Source organism: Schistocerca nitens, chromosome 2 (assembly GCF_023898315.1).
Source record: "Schistocerca nitens isolate TAMUIC-IGC-003100 chromosome 2, iqSchNite1.1, whole genome shotgun sequence".
NCBI lineage: Eukaryota > Metazoa > Arthropoda > Insecta > Orthoptera > Acrididae > Schistocerca > Schistocerca nitens.
In genome coordinates, this window is record NC_064615.1 from 203,588,054 (window position 1) to 203,597,359 (window position 9,306).

Sequence of the window (9,306 nt, forward strand, 5' to 3'; positions counted from 1 at the left end):
CACATTACTCGTCGTTAATTAGAAACTAATCGCTCGGTGCTTTGCTGGGAAATCAAAGCAAACAATGAAAAAAATGATTAGTCTGTATCAAATGTTTGACGTTCCGGTCAGATACATAAACGACGCCTTACTGGCATATAGAGATTGTATTTCGTACACAAAAACCGTCATATCAAAGAAAGCAACGATTTTTAATAGACTTTAAAAATACTTTCGATAGAATTAGTCACAAATATCTGGAAAAAGTTCACGATCATAAAATCTGGAAAAAGTCATGATTAAATAGGTTTTGCCACCAAGTTCACGAATACAACTCAGAATATTTTGGGCAATGCTGAGTCACAAGTCATTATTAATGGTAGAATGAGTAATGAAATCCCCTTCAACAGATCAGTCACTCACGGTTGTCCGTTATCTACGGCGTTATATGCGATAGCTCTAGACCCTGTGTTCCATATCGTATGTCGTGACTGTCAAGGAATTTCTACAGGGAAAGAACGGCCAACATGCAGAGCTTACGCCGATGACTTGGGTGTTTTCATGGAAAGTTCGGGAGATGTTGACACTTTACATAACATCCTCCGACGGTACGAAAAATTGCAATTGTTGACCCCAAAAAAGACGGTGATGTTGCCAATTGCAAATAATATAATTAGTGTAATGCCTAAAATCAACACCAGGTGCTAGGCGTCATTATGTCAAATAACCCACAAAGAATGGAAGCTCTCAATTGACGCACGACACTACATAAAATAAGAGCGGTATTAAAAATCCATGCAGGTAGAAATTTAACTACGACAGATTAGTCAAGCTATGCAATCCATAAATATTAAATATTCTCAAAAGCATGGTAGTCCAGGTACTCCCGATGCCCGAAAAACAGAGGGGGGGGGGGGGGGGAGAGGGTATAAAGCAAGCGATATACTGGTTTATATCGAGGGGTGAAATCTTTAAGGTTTCCCTGCAGACTTGTACCCTCAACTTAAATCAAGGTGGACTGGGATTAATGGACTTGCATGCAAAACGCGCGGCCCTACTCGCCAACAGAATTGTGTATAGAAAAGGGACCATACTCGCTAACTACTGTGCTCTTGCACATATTTTGCTCGACGTCAGAGCTAGAGTGGATAATATTGTCAATAGCCCACAGAAATTATTCTGTGGGGAAAATTTAATGATGAAAATAATATTAGAAGGCGCCGGATCGATTTGGTGTAAAATGACAAACCATCCAGTTAAAACGGTCAGCCGCATGTGGAAACAGTAATTAGGAGGACACAATCGAATATCGTTTCGAGCGCCCCAAATCTGTCGCGACATGGTATACAGATAGGGACACGATTCGACTGATTAGTATAATGGACATTATATATATATATATATATATATATATATATATATATATATATATATATATATATATATATATATATATATATTTCTAATGCCATGAAACTTCGATGGAAAGCGTTTCTCAAAGCAAAGCAACACGCAACAACGTGGAGCATGGTACACACAAATAATGTAATTAACGAGCAATTTGCAGTATCTGGTGGTATGCTTGTGAACACAATGAAGTAACTCGACATCCTGAATACAGGCTTATGTACGCGAATTTTCTCAAATTCTAGTATGTCAAGCTTATGATATTTTGACATGAAACCTCACGTAATAAATAAATAAAAAGAAAAATAATGTGAATTCAACAAAAGTGTGATCTAAGAAATAACTCAATGGCCAATTTGTTACAGATTTCCGTACAAAAGACTGAAGTGTGAATGCGTTGTAATGTATATAATTATTTTTAAATGAGTTTGTTTTCCGGTATTATGAGACACTGTCAAATGGTAACTATCTTAAAAAAGAAAGTGGTTATAATTAAAGTGCAGCTACTCAAGGAGGTCGAGTGTGGGCTGTAATTATCGTGTGACATCGAATCTTGGTAGATGTGCTAATGCTTAAATGCGGAACCGGTTACACTGGAAAAACAATTAGTTCCAGTATTGGCCACCAGTTGCAAATATGGCGCTGTAAACTACTTGTTGTGACATCCGCGCTGTCATTTGACAAGCAACAACGTGAGTAAACAGTGCGCTGTTAGTGAACTGCTTTACGTGAACGGCAGCAATTACAGTGCTGGATTGAGACAGTATTGCCGACTGAAAGGTCGGAGGAGAGGCCCGACAGCTTGGAATGGTTTAAAGATGATTATAATGGCATTCGATAACACGGGTGATCTTTGTGTGGCGCCTGGAAGACGTAGGCGTCCTATCCCAGTGGAAGTTACTGACGAGGTTGCTGTTGCTGTAAGCATGTGCTCCGGGTAGTGCTAGTATCACTGCAGTAACAGTTAACCATCCCATGGACAACAGTACGGATAGTTTCTCTGTCTATTATACACTGGTACCCGTATAAGATCAGAACAGTGCAGCAGCTGAAACCACATTATCCACAACAATGTTCTGATTTTACTCTTCGGTTCCTGGCTTGGGACGAAGTTGATGACACGTGGACGGACAATATTCTGTAGAGTGACAAGGCACATTTTACTCTATAAGGTGCAGTAAAAATACAAAACTGCCGAACGTATTAAACGGCAGGTTACACACGAGGAGCCACTGCACCCGCGATAAGTGCGTATCGTGTGGAATCACAGACACCTTTACTCTCTCTCCGTTCTTCCTTGAAGATCATAAACCCAGAGGGCCTTTCAGGTGTATCGTGACGTCTGCACGTTATCCTCCTTGTACAGTATGTGATTCTTGATTTGGAGGAGCGCAACTGAGGGGAAACCAATATTTTCACGCTAAATTAGGCAAACCTCATGTCGCTAACCCCGTGCAAGATCTACTTAATGCAACCTTCCACAAACGTACTACTTGCAGAGGTTTTTCAAATGTATGGCCTGCAAGGTGACCTACCTGAATCCGTATGACTTTCGTCTCTGGGAATATCTAAAATAATGTGTTTGCCAGGGAGACTTTAGATCTTCACCTGATCTGAAGACAGTGTATAGGAACACGTTGATCAGATTCCAACGGAACTTCGGCGAGCAACTGTTTATCACGTCGTTTCACGGGTGCAGCATTTCGTCGGCATCTCTGGTGCTCATACTGAACAAACTGTGTAAGTGGTGACTAATAATAGAATCAAGATTATGCCTTTCTCATTCCTTTGACCTTTCGTGACCGAATCCATTACATACGGAAACATTTCTGTATGTCTTTCTTGCATTCACAGTGCCAGATTTGCACCTGGTGGACAAAGTTGGAACTAATTTTTTTTCAGCGTAAAATCGATCCGCATTGCAATATCTATCAAGTTTCGAGACAGTACGATAATTAAAGCCCTCAATGGATCTGCACTTCAATTACTTGGGTAATCCCAAATGTAATGTCTGCTATTATTTTATAAGTACAGAACTCTGTGTGGCAGTTGGTCACACTGTTATGAAGAGTGCTTCACGCGCTGTGTGTAAACATGCGCACGCCGCGCTGAGGCGCTCAGTCGCTTGGCAGCCGTTGAAAATGCAGCTCCTGTTGGATGTTACCGCCAAGTGCAAATTGCGCGCAGTTATTCGATTTTTGAACGCAAAGGGCACTGCGCCGATTGAAATCCATCGCCAATTGATGGAAGTGTATGGTGAGTCGTCCATGGATGTCAAAAATGTTGGGAAGTTGTGTATAGAGTTTGCAGCTAGTCGGACCGAAATTCACGACGAACAAAGAAACGGGAGACCGTCAATTTCTGAGGAGACAATGTTGAAGTTTGAGCAAATCATGCGTGAAGATCGGCGGATCACCCTGGTTGATCTCTGCACGTTGGTTCCTGAGGTTTCCCGAAGCACAGCTCACAGAATTTTAACGGAAACAACTACCGGAAGGTGTGCGCAAGATGGGTGACTGAGGACCACATGCGGCAACGAGTTGATGCTTCCCGCGCATTTCTTCACCGCCTTGCAGCCGAACAGGACTACTTTCTGGACTCAATTTTCACGGGTGACGAAACCTGGGCATACCACTTAACCCCTGAGACCAAGCAACAATCACGCCAGTGGCGGCATCCTCCTTCGCCAAAGCCGCGGAAATTCAAACAAGCACAGTCTGCCGGTAAAGTCATGACAACCGTTTTTTGGGATCGGAAAGGGGTATTGTTGGTCGACTTTATGCCCACTGGGACCACAATTAACGCTGACAGGTACTGTGAGACTCTGAAAAAACTAAAACGGGCAATTCAGAACCGGAGAAGAGGAATGTTGAACAAGGGCGTACACATTCTCCATGAGAACGCTCGCCCACACGTCGCTCGGCAAACCGTTGCTCTCCTGCAACAGTTTCAGCGGAACATAATCACCCCCACCCACCCACCCTATAGTCCTGACTTGGCACCCAGTGACTATCACCTGTTCAAAAATGGTTCAAATGGCTCTAAGCACTATGGGACTTAACTTCTAAGGTCATCAGTCCCTTAGAACCACTTAAACCTAACTATCACACACATCCATACCCGAGGCAGGATTCGAACTTGCGACCGTAGCGGTCGCTTGGCTACAGACTGTAGCGCCTAGAAACGCTCGGCCACTTCGGCCGGCATCACCTGTTCCCTAGGTTAAAAGAACAATTGGCCGGAAAGCGATTCAGCTCCGACGGCTAGGTGAAAGAAGAGGTTCATTACTTTCTAAACAGCATGGCGGCGTGCTGGTATGACATGGGCATACAAAAACTGCCACAGCGTCTACAAAAATGTATCGACAGAAAAGGTGATTATGTCGAAAAATAGCTAAATGTTCAAGCTGTAAACTGATGTAAACCATTGTAGAAATAGACAGGTTCTCTGCCTCGTGATGACTGGATGTTGTGTGATGTCCTTAGGTTAGTTAGGTTTAAGTAGTTCTAAGTTCTAGGGGACTGATGACCATAGATGTTAAGCCCCATAGTGCTCAGAGCCAAATAAACAGGTCTATGTACTTATTAAAAAAGAAAAGGAGACCTTACTTTTGGGATTACCCTCGTATAACCATCCACTACAAGTCCTTGGGTATGTGTGCTCCAGTCGTTTAGCGTGTTGAGAAGTGTGCAGTGTATTACAACGTGCTCTGGCGAACCTCTCTTCAAGAAGCAGTATGTAAAATGATGGGGAGTGATGCTGCAAGACGGTGGCTCTGATGTCGACCAGTAGGGTGGTACCATGCAGGCATACAGGCCTTCCAAGTAAGGCCGTCGCATTGAATCCAGACCATATTGAAAAATAAGGTTTTCTACGCAAATGAATGGGGAATAATCTGTTGTGTTGGAATTCTGAATAAATCTAACTTGCGTTCAGGAAAAAAAAAATGTGTTGCATAACTTACTGAACGTCCCTCGTACTTTGTAGTTGTGTTCTTGAGTTAGCCTGTGCTATTGCCAGTAAATCGTTTGTGTGAACAACGACTCCACTCCTGTATTCAAGTTTCTGTAACAGCCGTACATAATAGTGGTTCCACGGCAATATCCCAGAAAACTGTCCCCTGCGGGTATCCCTCATTCATATCGTTCACTCTGCTATCACGTCTTTACTATAGCGGAGGATAGCGACTGATGTATCAGAAACTGTCCATGAAAGAAAGATTAGGGGTTAACGTCCCGTCGATATTCAGGTGATTAGAGACGGATCACAAGCTCGGATTGTTTCAAGGATGGAGAAGGAAATCGGCCTTGCCCTTTCGACGGAAACATCCCGGTAATTGCCTGAAGCGTTTTAGAGAAATAACGGAAAGCCTAAATCTGGATGACTGGACGCTGATTTGAACCGTCTTCCTCCCGAATTGCGTGTTCAGTGTGCTAACGAGGGTTAGAGGCGGTGTTACACGGTATTAGCGACATTTCTGCCTCTGTGACTAACTTACTGTCCCGTGTGCTTATGTTTACTTTGAATACTGGGTTTGTATTAAACTATTTTCCTCGCTCTGTTTTGGAGTGTCAGAAAAATTGTTGTTATTCCAAAATGTTGTCATAGAAAGAAAATTTTTGTTGGTCAGTGTATATACGAAATGTTACCACACGAATAAGCTTTAACAAATAATTCAACATTTGATACCGAGCAAGGTGGCGCAGAGGTAAAACAGTGGCCTGTCATTCAAGAGGACGGCGCTTTAAAATTGCCGTCCCGCCATCCAAATCGAGGTTCTCCGAGATTCCTGTTTCCTTCGCTATTCTTTCCCAGTTCTACCTTGTGCGAGGTCCCTAATAATGGGGATTTGAACACTCAATTTTTCCCTGCTGCCTTCCTTTGTAAAACGTAGTCGCTCGTGATATAGATTCGACCATTGGTACCTGCAAGGATCTGTTATCCGTTAAGAAACACACATTTTTCTAAGAAACCGAAGTGCAACATCAAACAACCAAGATCGCTATTGTACAGCATTTATTGTGATAACGGTTTCAGAAAATAACGTTGATATCATCAGATCTTTTGCAGTACATTTCACTGAATCTTCATCAAATGCATCTTACATCGTATCATATAAGATGCATTTGGTCAAGATTGATTGAAATGTACTGCAGAAGGTCTGATGATAGCTTAGTTTGTTGATACCAGTCATCATAACAGATGCTGTACACTAGCGATCTTGGCTGTTCGTAGTTGCACTTCGTTTTCTACATTAATCTGGATTGCACCCTTACTTGACAATGTCAAGCATATATGACAGTTTTCTAAATTTTAGATGGCAAAGGCGGTATGGTTATAACGTGTCAGTAGATGACCCGGAGAAAATAAACTGGTTCGTCAGCTGTGCCGCGCACTGCACTAGCGCTGACGCTCGGCCAGTAGGGCAAGCTCTCGTTCCAAGTGTCGCCCACAGATGCCACTGGCTGCCTCTTCGGGAACTAGCGACCAAACTGCTGGGCGGCGGCATGGGGCATAAAAGAGTAATCGGAAACGGCTACACAATGCGTTTCCGCATTTATTAATCTAAACAGGTCTTACTAGTCATCCCGAAAGATTTTTTTACGCTAGTTGTTCTTGGTCGGCTATTTTTTCGGTACATTTAACGCCGTGCTTTGGTCTTAAAAAAAAAGCACACACACACACACACACACACACACACACACACACGGGAGGGGAGTAGTAGTTGCGAAGCACTGCTGTAATGCGCGGCGTTATCTCAAATTTTATTCGCAATGTTCAGCAGGAGTAGCCAGTTATTGCCAAAGATTAATCTCCTAACTTCTTTGTACCGTTTACTACCGGTATTCATCTTTTTCATTCTTTCCATGGAACGATACAAATTGATAGTACTACTACCTGAAAGGCCACCAAAAGACTGCGAATTAAACACTTTGTATTCGGGATACGTTTCTTACTTCTCTAAGTAACCGGCAGTCATAGATTCACGTCACAGCTGTTCACTTTCTGATTACTGAAACAATTAACTGTCAGACCTGAATTTCTCCCGGCGAATACAATGTTCAAATGAATTACGGGAATGCAGCCGGGTGACGTTGAAAACTGCCGATATTTCGACGGGACCAAGTTCTGCAATTTTCAAGGCATAACTGTAGAAAGTATGCGTCGTGCAAAGGAATTTAAAACTTCGGTTTGCAGAGGCAGTCCGGAGAGGTCACACACACACACACACACACACACACACACACACACACACACACAGTAAACATTACCGCCATCACAAACCAAAGATGACTGACTTCAGAAGTTATTGATAGTGACAGAGTTAATCTACCTCACCCGTTGATTATGATCAATTATAATTAACATATGACATCGGTCATCTTTGATGTGCGATGGCGCCATTGTTTACATTGAGTGTGTGTGTGTGTTTTTTTATTTTTCCGGACTTTCTCTACAAACCATGGTTTTAAATTTCCTTGCACAGCGCTTAATTGATGCCGTTAGACCTTGAAAATGGCAGAGTATTGTCGATGACATCACGCGGCTGCATTCCCGTAAGTTATGAACTTAATTACCTAATATTGTCATCAGAACGCTTAAATATCCAAGCTGTTTCTATTTTCCCCAGTATCCAAACTCTGCTGGAATTCAGCAAAACGAAAACTGCCGCAGTTTATAGAATTCCATAATGCCCTTTGCTGGTATCCTTCCTAGGTTAAATTTTGGTAGTTGCACTTCGTAGAGTCGAAGCCTTTCTTACGATCTTTCTCATAAAAATTATTTCTTGGTGTATCTATTTCTGCAGTTACGAAAAAGTTATACAAAATAATGTCACTGATAAAGTATGTTAATTACTTCGTCTACAAAGCAAAGTTTTTGGTTGTGTACCGCTGCTTGGGATCCGGCTCAAAAGACATGGAATATGGATATGCGTCATTTAGGGGAGCCAAATGGGCGCGTTATTAAATAAGGGAAGGCTCCTAGTTTTTATGAGATTCGTTGCGTCACCATTACGGCAGTTCGGTCAGACTCTCACTTAGTATTTAGAACGATGTAATTTTCATTTGGGTTTTTAACTGGGAGAAGTTCATTGGCAGCATGTACAGTTGTGGCTATGTCTGTCAAGAATTAGGCGTGCAACGTCATTTTCTCTGATCACAGCTAAAGTATAGTGATAAACCCATACTGGAACCTGGTAAGGACATATGCTTCAATAATTACTGAATCTATGTAGAGAGTTAAATAACGGGAGAATTCGTTTCAACTTTCGCCAGATGTAAGTCAGAACCCAATAATGTGATTTGCAACTAACTTGAAGAACGAGCATTGGTTAATCTGAAAAGTATTAACAAAGTAACACTTTTTTCCGTTTTCAGTATTAAAACGTTATGCATCAAATGAAAAATCTGACGCTTGTTCCATCTAAGTTTACATTCGAAGCAAGCACAGAGGTGATTTGTTGGTCCTGCGTTTCAGATACTCTACATCTGCGAAAGAAATGTTGTAAAAGCAATCTTCATCACATCTCAAAGATGAAAAAAAAGCAAACAGGAAATCAAGAAATTCAAAGGTTACTGCGCCTGCGAAGCTAAGAAACTGGTGATCGGAATCGCCATAATCCATTCCAATGATGAAAAAAGATCTTGTTCAAAACATCTCTCACTGTAGGGATCCTGGTGGCCGAGCGGTTCTAGGCGCTTCAGTCTGGAACCGCGCGACCGCTACGGTCGCAGGTTCGAATCCTGCCTCGGACATGGGTGTGTGTGATGTCCTTAGGTTAGTTAGGTTTAAGTAGTTCTAAGTTCTAGGGGACTGATGACCTGAGATGTTAAGTCCCATAGTGCTCAGAGCCATTTACATTTATTACTGTAGGGATCCATTGTGGTAGAATTTTTAGCTTGCTGCAGATAGAATTAC